The sequence below is a fragment of the Anomaloglossus baeobatrachus genome, chromosome 8, assembly GCF_048569485.1.
Source record: "Anomaloglossus baeobatrachus isolate aAnoBae1 chromosome 8, aAnoBae1.hap1, whole genome shotgun sequence".
NCBI classification, from domain to species: domain Eukaryota; kingdom Metazoa; phylum Chordata; class Amphibia; order Anura; family Aromobatidae; genus Anomaloglossus; species Anomaloglossus baeobatrachus.
This window is the reverse complement of record NC_134360.1, coordinates 160,503,795-160,519,184: the sequence shown is the minus strand read 5'-3', so window position 1 is coordinate 160,519,184 and position 15,390 is coordinate 160,503,795. Positions and strand designations below refer to the sequence as shown.

The following is a 15,390-nucleotide window of genomic DNA, read 5'->3' as shown; positions in this document are numbered from 1 at the left end:
CACAACACCCCATGTGCACCCCAATGCCCTGTGTACACAACACCCCATGTTCACCCCGATGCCCTGTGTACACAACACCCCATGTTCACCCCGATGCCCTGTGTACACAACACCCCATGTTCACCCCGATGCCCTGTGTACACAACACCCCATGTTCACCCCGATGCCCTGTGTACACAACACCCCATGTTCACCCCGATGCCCTGTGTACACAACACCCCATGTACACCCCGATGCCCTGTGTACACAACACCCCATGTTCACCCCGATGCCCTGTGTACACAACACCCCATGTTCACCCCGATGCCCTGTGTACACAACACCCCATGTACACCTGGCTGCTCCATGACTACACAGGCGCACGTTACATCACGCCACAGCACACGCACAGCGGTCACACAGTGTATGGGCTGCGCTGATAATAACGACTACAACCAGTTCTACCCGCTCATGGACTTCACGCACTGCAGCCTGACTCCTCCCCGCACGTGACTGATCACATGGGAATGACGTCATCACAGGTCCTTCAGCCCACTGGAGCACAGCGTCCCCTCGGTGAGCGGCAGGCCGAGCTGCGCTGAGGACACGTACGGCCCGGGGAGAAGTGCGTGCACCGAGCGGCCTGACAGCGGGTGAGCCCCTCTGCACACGGCCCGCAGCGGCCTCCTGTCCTGCCGGGAAATGTTACTGCGCAGCTTGTGAGCCGCTTCCCCGGAGCTGTGTGAAGTGACGTGGGGACAGTGTTATTGCTGCGTGCAGTCTCCCCAGTTGTCACTGCGTGCTGTAGCAGAGCCGAGCTTGTTATTGATATGTTTGGCTTCTTTTGCTGAGTGTGATAATATAGTAAATAGCTAGAGCTGCAGTCCTATGTAAAACTATTGAAAACTTGTTATGAGTTTGTGTCACGTGACAAACGCAAGTCTGCTGTTATGGGGTATCAGCTGTGCTCTGCTGCGCATCTGGCCAAGCCCCCTTCCCCCTGGCAGAGCGCCCTTCCCCGTCCCGTGGAGCCGTCTGGCACCCCTTCCTCATCCGGGCCTCCTCTGCGCCCCTTCACCATCCAGCAGAGCGCCTTTCCTCATCCAGAGGAGCCGTCTGGCACCCCTTCCCTGTCCGGCAGAGCACCCTTCCACATCTGGCGGAGCCTCCCCTGCACCGTCTGACGAAGTGCCCTTCCTTATCCGATGGCGCCCTTCCCTGTCCGGCGGAAAGCCCCCTGCGCCCTTCCTCGTTCGGCGGAGCGCTTTTCCTCATCTGGTACAGCTCCCGGCGCCCTTTCCCCGGCGCTGGAGTGCCCTTCCTCATCCGTCACAGCCCCCTGTCACCCTTTCCCCGTCTGGTTGAGCTCACCACTCCCCTGCTGCCCTTTCCCTGTTTTGGTGGAGTGCCCTTCCTCATCTGGCGGAGCTTTCCTGTGATCTTCCCCGTCTGGCTGAGCCCACCCCGGCACCCTTTCCTTGTCCGGTGGAGCTCACCACTCCCCTGCTGCCCTCTCCCTGTTTTGGTGGAGTGCCCTCCCTCATCTGGCGGAGCCTTCCAGTGCCCTTCCTCATCCGATGGTGCCCTTCCCCAGTCTAGTTGAGCCCCCCCCCCCCCCCCCCCGGCACCCTTTCCTCGTCCGGTGGAGCTCACCACTCCCCTGCTGCCCTTTCCCTGTTTTGGTGGAGTGCCCTTCCACGTTTGGCGGAGCGCCCTTCCTCATCCGGTACAGCCCCCTGGTGCCCTTTCCCCGTCCCAGTTGACCTGTCTTCAATAATGAAGAAACCACTTTGTTTTTACTTTTTAAAAAAAAAAAAAAAAAAAAAAAAAATGGGATAAACACTCTAAGATGTCATGACATCTTTTTGAGCTATTCTAATTAACTTGTATTGTAAAGTACGAGGCGTCTCCTGAGCTTAAAGCAGCAGAGACATGGAGCGGTCACTTCACTTACCCGCCTGCTGTCTTCAGAGATTTGAAGCAGTTAAAAAACACCTGAACACAGCAAGTTATCTTTACCTAGAAATGCAGATGATTATTTGACCATTTTCTGATAGTTGTTTTCAAGCTTTTTTTTTTTTTTGTGTGTGTGTGAACATCAACAAAACACAGACATGTAAACAGCCGCCCAGGCTATAAAGGGTGCACATGCAATCAATGAAGAAAAAGAAAAAAAGATACAAATATGTATTGTTTTCAATATGTTCAATTCAGTATGGATTTGTCAATGACCTGGAGGGTTTCCGGGTGCCAGCAAAGTGAATGAGAATCTGAAGTGTCACATACACTGTATCTTCTTCTTGCAGATTTGGTACAGATATAGATCTGCAGCCTGTCAGTTCTGCAGATTTCAATCCTACTAATGAGTGGGAAAAATCTGCACCAAAAAATACGCGTATTTGCCACTTTTTCCTGCTAAGGCTAAGTTCACACTTCCGTTGTTTTGTATCAGTCACAATCCGTCGCCTTGAGGAATTACGGTATCCTGCAAAATATTTAGCAGGATTCCAGTTTTTCCCCATAGACTTCTATTGGCGACGGATTGTGACTGATGATGCTGCGTTGCATCCGCTGCGTCGCAGTTAGTCGTTTTTTGACTGACCGCCGGGTGGGAGCAACGCAGCATGTAACGTTTTTTGTGCAGTGGAATCCGTTGGCTTTCGCTGTGCATGCGCTCTCTGGCTCCCCGCACAGGTAACCAGGATAAACATCGGGTTACTAAGCAACGTGCTTTGGTTAGTTACCCAGTATTTACACTGGTTACAGGTGCAGGGAGCCAGCGCTGAGCGGTGTATGCTGGTAACCAAGATAAATATCGGGTAACCAAGCAAAAAGTGGTTTGCTTTTACCCGATATTTATTCTGGCTGTGCACGAAGCCAGACCCTTCACCGCTCGGCTCCGCCCCCTCCCTCACTCAGCATACACACACACACACACACACACACACACACACACACACACACACACACACACACACACACACACACACACACACACACACACACACACACACACACACACACACACTTGTCCTGCAGTCCCCGCGGCACTGACGTCCTCAGTGCCACGGCCCCGCTCGGCTCCACCCGCCCCCCGCACACAACGGAATCCGACAAAGAATTCTGTTCTTTGTCATCCGTTGTACAGCGCATCAGTCACATGCGTCAATCGACGTATGTGACTGATGCAAAACAACGGAAGTGTGAACTTGGCCTAAGAGATGTAGAAATTCTGCACTGAATCCTTCCCTTGTGCACAGTCGGATTCTGACTCTTCGGGTCACTCTGAGGTTTCTGTAAGCCAGAAGTCGCTCTAAACCAGGAGTCTCAAACACGCGGGCCGCATGTGGCCCCTCAGGCTTTGTGCGGCCCCAAGGCCCTTGCCCCGTTCACTATCGTGGCCGGTGCAGGGGCCGCAGCCACTGTCTGCGCTTTATGTCAGATGAATGTGTTGCCAGAGCTGCGCACTTGCGCTGGCAACACAATCATCTGACATAAATCACTGACAGTGGCTGCGGCCCCTGCACCGGCCATGATAGTGAACAGGGGCACGGGCCTGGGGGCCGCACGAAGCAGAGATGAGGCAGCCAAGGGAACGCGGGACAGGTGAGAAGAATGGTATTTTTTGTGTGTATGTGAAGGATGGCACATTAACCCCTTAGCGACCCATGACTTACTGGGTACGTTATGGCTCCCTGGTACTTAAGGACCCATGACATACCCAGTACGTCATGGTGAAATCGCGACCCCGGAGCCCCGGTGGCTGCGATTGCTTTGCAAATACCTTAGATTCGGGGATGAGGGGACCTCAGGAGGGGTGGTGTCTCCTCCCCGGACCTATGGAGGCTGTGATTAGCTGAGCGGCGTTCGTCAGCCAATCACAGCCACTGTAATGTTTTAGCTATTGAGAATGGCTGAAACATTGAAATCCAGCCATGGTCAGTGCAGCTGTAGCAGTTATCATTGGCTGGAGCTGGGTGACCTCTTTCACCCGCCCCCAGCTCTGATTGGAGAGACCGGCCTTGTGACCGATCTGTCCAATCACTGTAGATCTGGGGCCGGAGACCGCTCCCCTCACCTTCACTCCGGAGTCTGTGGAAGGTGAGGGGAGCGATTGGTGAGTTATAGCCACTGCCCCCTTTCAACCGCCGCCACTGCCCCCCCCCCCCCCCCCCTCCCATTATTACAGGATGGGGATAAGGCTGGGGACATTACAAGGATGGGCACAATACTATTGGATGGGGACATTATTACTATAGAATGGGGACAAGGCTGGGGACATTACTATAGGATGGGGACAAGAGGAGCACATTACTATAGGATGGGGAGTAGGATGGGGCACAGTACTACAGGATAGGGACATTACTACAAGGGGACAAGGATGGGAAACTACTATAGAATAGAGATAAGGCTGGGGACATTACTATAGGATGGGGAGATTGCTACAAGGGGACAAGGATGGGGAACATTACTATAAGATGGGGGACAAGGATGGACACATTAGTACAGGATGGGCACATTATGATAAGATGGGGACACGGCTGGGGGCATTACTATAGGATGGGGAGTAGGATGGGGAACATTACTTTAGGATGGGGACAAGGATGAGCACATTACAGTGGGATGGGGACTAGGATGGGGCCCAATACTACAAGGGGACAAGGATGGGCACGTTACAACAAGATAGGGAACATTACTAAAAGATGTTGGCCAAAATTTCTATATAGTGATAATTGTAAGACTATTAGTTACAAGAAAGGAATAAAATGTAAAAAAAAAAAAAAGAAAATATTTTTTTTTATATTTAAACAAGGAATGTACACATCTGCTATATTAAACAAGTGAAAATGTTCAAAATAAGTGATCCCAAGGTGTGTAAAAAAAAAAAAAAAAAAAAAAAAAAAAAAAAAATTATATTATATATAGTACCAATAAAAATATCACTTTGTCCTGCAAAGAATGCGTCCCCCTAAATAATTTTTTTCCTCTGTGCGGCCCATACACCCAGCTGAGTTTGAGACCCCTGCTCTAAACCCTCATTCAGACGACCCCATACAAAATCAGTCTGATTTTCATCAGAAGAGTGGGATGATTTTTTTGTCTTGTCATGTGTGCTGTCTGCCTTTATACAGGAGCCGTTTTTAATGATTTATAGATTGCTATGTCACAGCTGTAATGTATCCGTCATAATCAGATGTTATACTGGGTCATACAATTTTTTTTCTCACCCATAAATATAAATGGGTTTCAGAGTGAAATTGGAGCGTACTGCAATTTTGTTGCACAGACTGTCAGTAAAAAAAGAAAAAAAAAAATCTGTCATCAGCTCTGCCCCATTGAATAATGTGTTGGTCTGAGTGCTGTCCAATTAATAAAAATCAGATAGCACACGTCCGATTTATACGATCGTCTCAGCAAGCCCTATGGCTGCATTCAGGCTTCTGTGTTGCCCCTAAGTGGGCTTTTTTTTTCTTCTCAGGGATACCACATGTACCCATTATAACCTAGGGGCTGCTCACATGTCTTTTCATGAACTGTGTGGTCATGCAAAGCATTGTTTTTCCCCTTCTTTTTCCCTGGCAGCACGGATGGCTAGAGCCAATACAAGTCTAGGGGAACGTGAAAAACAAATGCAGCACACGGATGGCAGCAGAGTAAAGCCCATGTGCTGTACGTGTTTAACATTACAAAGTATAGGAGAAGCTTTGTAATTTCTTTATCCATCCAGGAAAAACACTGATGGTCAAAACAAACACATGGACCGTTTTTTATGTAAAGAGGTATTCCCATCTCAACATCCTATTCCAATATATGGTATGTGTAATAATAACAATATTCTCAAATACCTCCAATTCCAATTAGAAATGTAGTATACTGTAGTTCTCCTGATATAGCCATGTCCCTTACCTCATGTGCAGGGCATTGCAGCTTAGGCATCCATGGTAACCATGGATACCTAAGCTGTGATGTCCTGCAACTGAGGTAAGAGACAGCTAATCAAGAGAACTATTCTACATTTCTAATTGGAGCTATTTGCTAATCTTATTAATATTACACCTACATATTGGCATAGTATCTTGGAGATGGGAATACCCCTATAAGTATTTGGTGCAGAAATTACTGCATCATTTCTGCATCTATTGGCATGAATAATGCAGCTGCAAAAACATGTATTTATCATGCGGTTTTGGTGCAGTTTTTCACTCATTAGGCTGTGTGCACAGTGCATTTTTATAGTGTTGTTTTTTTTTTTTTTTTTTCATGCGCCTTTGAGTCCACCTTTATATTGGGTGCTGGAAAGAACATAGGGTGTCATGCCGCGCTACCGCCAATGAAAAAATTGTTGATGTAATATTAATATTTTTTATTTCATAGGTCGATGCGTTTCTGGGATTAAGTCCTCAGGACCAAGAAAATCAAGACTCCTGAGGAAGGGGACTTGATCCCAGAAACGCGTCGACCTATGAAATAAAAAATATTAATATCACATCAACAATTTTTTCATTAACGGTATCGTGGCATGACATCCTATCTTCTATCCAGCACCTAATATTTAACCCACGTGGGGCTGCGCCAACCGCCATTATATTCTGTGTTTATAAGGGTTGTGCCTTCCATAACCCTACCAGGTGAGTCACACTCCTGACTTATTTTAATTATCTTGGTAAAGCATTATTGCTCTCTCTAATTTTTAGTTTGAGTGCAGTTTTGTCACAAAGCTGCAAGGATTTCATTGTAGATTAGAAGATGACCAGCATCCGCAGATAGTATATTAAAACCTTTGCTTTATTCTTCCAAAAGTTAAAACAGACATCGTCCGGTCTACGCGTTTCAAACAAAACATGACGCCAGGATTTCCTTATACCTGCAAAGTCGGTGAGAATCCTGAAGTGTGGTGCTCATGTTGAATATTTTCTGCTTGCAGATTTGGTGCAGAAAATAATCTGCAGCACATCAATTTTTTTTTGCATTTTTGCAGCACTTTTTCACCCATTGAATTTAATTTGAAAAACACATGCAGAAAGTCACATTTTAGCACTGCGTTTTTCTTGCTAAGAAATGCTGCAGAAATTTCTGCAACCAAATAGTCAACGTGCGCACATAGCCACATGCTGCAGATCTAAATCTGCATCAAATCTGCAAGGAGAAGATAAGCAGCAAGGGCATGAAGACTATAGGATTGTCATTCACATGCTGGCATCAGACAATTGTGACAAACCTGCAATGTGTGCAGAGGCCCTTTAGGGTACTTTCACACTTGCGTTAATTTCCTTCCATCACAATCCGCCCTTTTGGAAAACATTCCGCTGTTTCCCATAGACTTGTATGGATGATGGATTGTGCCAAAAGTACCTGTGTTGCTTCCGCTGGGCGACGCTCCGTTGCTTCCGCCGGGCGGAAGGAACACAGCATGTAACGTTTTTTGAGCGGCGGAATCCTCTATTTTTCACTGCGCATGCTCATCGTTTTTTTTTTTTCCCTATTTTTAATCACAGAAATTTTATTTTGTCTCTCGGTGGCTAAACGTTCAGCTGAGCGCCCGGCCGCCGGCATGTGAGAGCTCTCAGCTGATCGCCCGGCCGCCGGCATGTGAGAGCTCTCAGCTGATCGCCCGGCCGCCGGCATGTGAGAGCTCTCAGCTGAGCGCCCGGCCGCCGGCATGTGAGAGCTCTCAGCTGAGCGCCCGGCCGCCGGCATGTGAGAGCTCTCAGCTGAGCGCCCGGCCGCCGGCATGTGAGAGCTCTCAGCTGAGCGCCCGGCCGCCGGCATGTGAGAGCGCTCAGCTGAGCGCCCGGCCGCCGGCATGTGAGAGCGCTCAGCTGAGCGCCCGGCCGCCGGCATGTGAGAGCTCTCAGCTGATCGTGTGAGAGCTCTCAGCTGATCGCCCGGCCGCCGGCATGTGAGAGCGCTCAGCTGAGCGCCCGGCCGCCGGCATGTGAGAGCGCTCAGCTGAGCGCCCGGCCGCCGGCATGTGAGAGCGCTCAGCTGAGCGCCCGGCCGCCGGCATGTGAGAGCGCTCAGCTGAGCGCCCGGCCGCCGGCATGTGAGAGCGCTCAGCTGAGCGCCCGGCCGCCGGCATGTGAGAGCGCTCAGCTGAGCGCCCGGCCGCCGGCATGTGAGAGCTCTCAGCTGAGCGCCCGGCCGCCGGGTGATCAGCTGATCGTTCACAATAGTCTTCTGCCGGTAAAACTGTAAAAAAGAAAAAATAAATAAAAAAAAAAAAAAGCTTTCCGTTGTTTTGTATGATCCGTTGCATCCGTTGTGCCACTATATGCATCCGTTGCATCCGTCGCACAACGCAATGCAATCGATGCCGTTCAACGCAAGTGTGAAAGTAGCCTTAGGCTGGGGTCACACTAGTGAATAAATAATTGCTCAGATTTTCTTCCAGAAAAGTCGGACAATTTTTTTTTTTCTTGTCTGTGTGCTGCACCCTATAAAATCTGTTGTTGTTTGTTTTTTTTTTTCTCAGCAGCTATTACTCTTTTACAGGATCATTAATAGGTTCCCATCTTACAGAATTGTAAAGTATCCGTAATAATCGAATGCCGTACTGATGGTCCATATGCATCCGATTCTTTTTTTTTTTTTTTCTTTTGCCAAATACAGCTGAGAAAAAAAATCCAGAGATGTGCACTGCCTCATTGAATACCATTGGTCTGAGTATAATCCCTTTTTCTATCAGATTGCTCTCATCTGATTTATCTGCTCTTGTGAGTGAGGCCTTGCTCTGATAGATGACTGTAGCCATACTCTGTGAACCTACTCTAACTACTGGACTCAACTAGTGTAGATTCTTTATATCAGCAAAATCCTCACCAAATGATGCATATTGCAGACGTGCTGCTCCTATCTACTGTATACATTGTACTGCTGCTGATATCTGATATATTGCAGAGGCCAATTCATGCTACAATTTATTTTTTTTGGTGGGTGTGGATGAAGTTTCTGAAACTTCCATTCACAGGATGGTACTGTGATGCGCCCTGTGTCCGGCATGTGTAGCTGTGCCCCATTACAAAATATATTGGTTCTGTTTTGTTCTTATTTTTTTGTCTTTAAAAAAAAAAAAAAAATATGAAAATTGCTTCCTAGCTGTTTTCCTAGTTTTAGTCCTTTGTGGGTATAAGGACTGCTTCTCACTTGCGAGTTTCTCGCAGTAGAGCAATGCGAGAAAATCTCGCATTGGAATCGGACACATGTTAGTGAATGATTCAGCTCTCATCTGTGATTTTTTTCTCAGTCCAAATCGGACTGATTAATCTAGGATTTAGTGGCAGCTATAGGCTGCCATTAACTCCTTATTACCCCGATTTGCCAACGCACTAGGGCAAATCGGGAAGAGCCGGGTACAGTCCCAGAACTGTCGCATATAATGTATGCGGCAATTCTGGGCGGCTGCTGGCTGATATTGTTAGGCTGGGGGGCTCCCCATAACGTGGAGCTCCCCATCCTGAGAATACCAGCCTTCAGCCGTATGGCTTTATCTGGCTGGTATTAAAATTGGGGGGGACCGCACGCCATTTTTTTTAATTATTTATTTATTTCACTGCACAGTATAGACACGCCCACCGGCTGCTGTGATTGGGTGCAGTGAGACACCTGTCACTCAGCGTGGGGGCGTGTCTCACTGCAACCAATCATAGGCGCCTGTGGGCGGGGAAAGCAGGGAATACGAGATTGTTTAATGAGCGGCCGGCTTTTTCAAAATAGTAAAAGCCGCCGGAGCAGTGTGAAAGCCGTGCAGCGCCGCGCCGGGGATCGGGGAGTATGAGAGAGGGCAGCTAACTTCAGTCACTCGGGGGATTAGTGGTCACCGGTGAGCCCTTCACTGGTGACCGCTAATCAGGATGCGGCACAGACAGAGCCGCAGCATGACAATGAAGTCGGGTTAAGTTCACCCGAGTTCATTCTGATTGTGCGGCTCTGTCTGTGTCTGCTGTCATTTGCCATTCAGCTCTGCTACATGGCTGTCTGTGTCTGCTGTCAGCAGCCATGTAGCAGCGCTGAATGGCAGATGACATAGTAAAAAATACGCATTACACACGCATTACACACGCTAGTAAAATCATTAATTTATTCAGAAAACTCATCGCACTTGCGTTGCACTCGCACCTAACGTGAACTATAATCAGCCGAGTTTTTTTCAGCCCATTCGGACCGATTTTACTCGCATAGATGTGTTTCCACTCTAAGGCTATGTGCGCACGTTGCGTAAATTCATGCAGTTACGCTGCGCTTTGCAGCGCAGCGTAACTGCATGCGTCCTGCGTCCCCTGCACAGTCTATGTAGATTGTGCAGGGGCCGTGCGCACGTGGCGTCTCAGAGCGCAGCGCTTCGGCTACTGCCGAAGCGCTGCGCAAAAAGAAGTGACATGTCACTTCTTTCCTGCGCTTTGCCGGCAGCTCCTGCTCTGTCTATGGGAGGAGCTGCAGGCAGAGCGCATGGAATCGGCGCTCACTACGGACATTTCTGCAGCGATCTAAAGCGCACATGTGCTCTTCAGATCGCTGCAGAAATTTCTGCAGGGCTAGTACGCAACGTGCGCACATAGCCTTACTGCTATACTGAGCCTTTTCTGCTGTGTTTGCTCTTAGTGTGGCTCAGCTATACTTGGGCTGTTCCTCTGCTTTACAGCTCACCAGAATCTACTGGATCTCTGCACCTTTCATCCTGATGTCAGCAGTAAGGGTATGTGCGCACTAGGCGGTTTTTTCACGCTGCGTTTTTATGTGCGTTTTTGTCTCAAAAAACGCACCCGCGGCTAAAAAAACGCGGCAAAAACGCATGCGTTTTTGCCGCGATTTGGTGCGTTTTTTGCTGCGTTTTTGCTCACTGCGTTTTTAATCAGTGCACAATGCCATTAAAGATTGTTGATGAAAAAAAAAAAAAAGGTCTGATGTCATTTCCTTCTTCAAAATGTTCATTGTATGCAGGAGAGCAGACAGCTGCAGAACTAGTGTATGCAGGAGAGCAGACAGCAGCTGCAGAACTACAAGGCTCAGCATCCTCCATTCACTAGTGTATGCAGTTTTTTGCCCAAAAAGAAAAAAAAAATGACATGGGCTTCGCCATATTTTTGTATGCTAGCCGGGTACAGCAGGCAGGTACGGGCTGCCCCCAACCCCCAGCTGCCTATTTGTACCCGGCTGGGAACCAAAAATATAGAGAAGCCCTTTTTTTTTAATTATTTCATGAATTTGATGAAATAATTAAAAAAAAAAAAGACGTGGGCTTCGCCTAATTTTTGAGTCCAGCCGGGTACAACTAGGCAGCTGGGGATTGGAATCCACAGTGCAGGGTGCCCAAGATCTCTGGGCACCCCCACTGCGAATTGCAGTCCGCAGCCACCCCAGAAAATGGCGCTTTCATAGAAGCGCCATCTTCTGGTGCTGTATCCAACTCTTCCAGCTGCCCTGAAGCCGGGTGGCTAGCCGGGTAATAATGGAGTTAGGGCTAGCTGTATATTATCAGCTAGCCCTAAGCCCGAAATTCATGGTGTCACACCAATATTAGACATGGCCACCATGAATTTCTAGTAATGATAAAAAAAAAAAAACAACACACAGAAATTTTTTTTTATTAGAAATAAAACACAACACAATTAGTGACTCCATCTTTATTGAAATAAAGAACCCCCCTCCACAGTAATCCTGGGTTAGGGTCCCGCGCCGTCCAATCTGGATCCAATATCATCTGATCGGTTTGCTGGAAGGCATACCGATCAGATGATGTGTCAGGATCAAGTGCCTGAATCACATCACACATCAGCTGATTGTATAAAAGCCGATTATACAATCAGCAGATGCATCGGTGCAAAAAAAAAAAAAAAAAAAATAATACTCACTTATGTGCTGATTACCAGCAGCTCTTGCAGCGATCGGATGAGAGTCTGATCCTGTCCCATCGCTGCCGGAGCTGCCGGTAATCAGCTGATGAAGTCCCCTGACGGCAGGATCAGCTGATAGCCGGCCGGGCGACACCGCGAGAATTACGATCAGCTGATGCGTCAGGTGACTGCATCAGGTGATCCACCGCCAGGTCCTGCAAGCAAGGTCCTGCCCCGGGGAGACTGCACACAGCCAGAGCGGCGGGACCGGGACAGGAGCGGACATGGCACCGGGACCCTGCAGACGCAGACAGGTGAGTATATATGACATTTTTTTTTTCTACTGGTCACTTTGGTTTTCGCCGCTGCCTCCACCTCCCGCCCAGACATGGCGCCGCACGGAGCTGACATGCACAGGACGGGAGGTGGACGCAGCGGTGACGGTACCGGGAGGATTCCTGCTTCTGTGTTTACCAACAGAAGGAATCCTCTTCCTGTACACGTCACTGTAGTACCCACCCCTTGCGTTTATAGCTGCGTTTTTTAGTCATAGAAACGCAGCTATATTTGCAATGTGCCTTTTTCATTGCGTTTTTGAACATCTCATTGAACTCAATGGGTGAAAAACGCAGTGAAAAACACAGAAATAATTGACATGCTGCGTTTTTGTGGTCACCACAAAAACGCAGCTAAAAAAAAACGCTGTGTGCGGACAGCACTTCTGAAAACCCATTGACATTGCTGGGGAAGCAATGTCACTGCGTTTTCAGCACAAAAACGCGGTAAAAAACGCCGCTAAAAACGCGGCAAAAACGCCTAGTGCGCACAAGGCCTAATACTGCAGAAGGGCTGGTACTGATGAGCTCCACCTATTGAATGCCTATTAGGGACTATTCCGCAGACTTGTCGCCTAAATTTCTGTAACTGGAAATCTTTTCCATTCACCTGGGTGGTGATATCGGTGGCAAGCTAATACATTTCCACATGTCCTATTCAGGTGAATAGGACAATGGCAGGAAATTCTGCAACAAATTTGCCGTGTGAAAATTCACCCCCAAAATTCGTGTACTGCATTACACTCACCATATTAAAAATGCCCTGGCTGCTATTTTACAGATAGGACACCCTTTCCCTGGCTGCACAGGGGCTTAGATACATATGACAATCACAAAGGAAAAATTAGATGACAGTGCCTGATTCGAATGGTCTAGGAGTGTCAGACTGCCACATTTGGTTATATTGTCTTAGTTATATTGCATTTATACTGACATCAGCTGATGCGAAGACCTCAGGAGTAGAGTTGAGCGTGGTTCGTGGTCCTCCAGTTCGCGGTTCGAGTGATTTTGGGGGCTGTTCTAGATCGAACTAGAACTCAAGCTTTTTGCTAAAGCTCGATAGTTCTACTTACGTTTGAGAACGGTTCTAGCAGCAAAAAGCCAAGCTAATTCCTAGCTGGCTTTCCGCTGTAATAGTGTAAGTCACTCTGTGACTCACACTATTATGAAATTTCAGCGTATAGTGTGCGGGAACAGCGCATTCAGATCACTGCTGCTGGGATAATCGCCATTTTTTTTTTTTTTTTTTCCATTGTCTTCCTTCTCTAAGGCGTGCGTGTAGTGGGGCGGGCCAGCATGTCAGCCAATCCCAGACACACACACACACACACAGCTAAGTGGACTTTTAGCCAGAGAAGCAACGGCATGTGTGATAGGATGTCCATGTCACTTGTCCCTGCATTATAAATACGGGCATCTGCCCGTCTGGACACCATTATCTCTTCTGCGTCTGGGTGTCAGTCACCGCTGGCGTAGCTCCTGTCTCCGATACTGCTGTGTACGCTCTACACACAGCGCTATACAGAATAGGGATAGAAGTTTCTTTTAGCCCTTGTAAGGGCTAATAACAGCAGGCTCAGAGCCATAGGTGACAGTCAGGTCCGTGGAAACAGATTTTAACAGCTACAGAAGATAACAGCGTCTGTGTAGCTAAGGTCAGGGACTTTCTAGCTGCATTTCCCCCTTAGGAGGGATAGAAAGTGAGGCTTCCTCTCCTGTACACTGACCCACAACCCTGCCACTGTACCCTCCTGCCCTTTGCACACTCAAGCTCATTGTTACTAAGCCATTATATTAGCAAACACTGAGTAAACTTAGTGGCATCCTAAAAGTGACTGTTGGACTTCATTATTGTCCCACTGGTGCAAAGCTATTTGCGGCACCTCTGCATTGCACACTGAAACTCATTGTTACTAAGCCATTCTAATAGCAAACTATGCTGCCAGTTTAAGGGCCGTAGTTGCATTGTCAGGGATGGTTATTGTTGTTTGTTCTGCTGTTAATAAAGCTAGACCACCGCTGCAATCTACACCAACTCTCAATTTTTACTACCACATTTTAAGTGCACAATCTTGTCGCAATCAAAATGAGTGGCAAAATGACAGATGCTGGTGGAAAGGGGAAGAGGCGTGTTGGAAAAGGAAAAAAAGGGTTTGTCCGTGGGGAAGGTGGCAAAGCTCCATTAACATCTGCTGAAGATAGACATCTTACTTTTGCTGGAAGATGGTCTACTACTTACCGTGGACAATCCGATGTGCTCCCTTTTTTACGAACACGAACAACTGGAACAAAGGTAGATGATGACCAAAAAAAGAAAATGCTTGAATGGATCTCAAGTGGTCCAACAAGTGCCCTCTCCGCCACCTCAACTACCGCATCCAAAAAACACCAGTCCTCTGAGTTGCCATCCCAATCACACTTGCTTTCTCCCAGCTCTGAAGTCTCCATCCGCCCTGCACAGTATGGTTGAACTGAGATGGCTGAGTCTGCAGAGCTGTTCAGTCACACTATAGCCTGAGAATCAGAGGTCTGCTCCCAAGCTACAGTGAGTACAGACCAGGAAATGATCTGCAGTGATGCCCAGAACCTTTGTGACTCTGATTCAGGCCGTGAGGACCAAGTTTCTGAGCATAATGTTGACCCTTATTCACAAACTGTAACACCTGTTGTTATAGATAATGAGGAACATACTGATGACGATGAGACATAGATACCAGATTGGGATGACAACTTAAATATTGGTTCACGTCAGGAAGAGGCTCGGTCTGAGGGTCAGGAGTGCAAACACAATGCTTGATGAGGAAGTTCTAGATCCCACCTACTGTCAACCCACAGTCAGGCACTTGAGGAGGTCAACAGAGGCGGTGGAGGAGGATGCTACTGACGACGAAGTTACCTTGCGCCTTCCTGGACAGAGGACTAGTACTGGTAGCACGTCTACAACTGCATCCTCAGCCACCACTCTGCCTCTGAGCACTAGTCGGGGGGGGGGGGGCTCAGCAGGTCGCATGCCCTCTAAGCCTTATTTAGCCTGGACCTTTTTTGACATAGAAAAAGATCGCCCAAATCATGTGATATGTAAAATTTGTCGTGATTCTGCTAGTAGAGGGCAAATCCTCAGGAGTTTGACAACTTCTTCCATGAATCGTCACATGAATAAATATCATATGTCCCAGTGGAAGCTCACCATGCTGCAATGCGGTCTAGCGGAGCGAACCATCCACCGCCTGTCCCTTCAAGTGAAT

At 48.1% G+C, this 15,390-nt stretch overlaps 1 protein-coding gene across 1 annotated transcript in view; it reads left to right on the top strand.

Annotated features, from left to right (window-relative positions):
- The first annotated feature begins 498 nt into the window (after window positions 1–498).
- NEK7 (NIMA related kinase 7) overlaps window positions 499–15,390 on the top strand; it is a 230,903-nt gene continuing 216,011 nt past the window's right edge. Inside the window, exon 1 of the mRNA XM_075322170.1 lies at window positions 499–632. The gene's annotated coding sequence lies outside the window, so the exon portion shown is untranslated. The remainder of the gene's footprint in view (window positions 633–15,390) is intronic.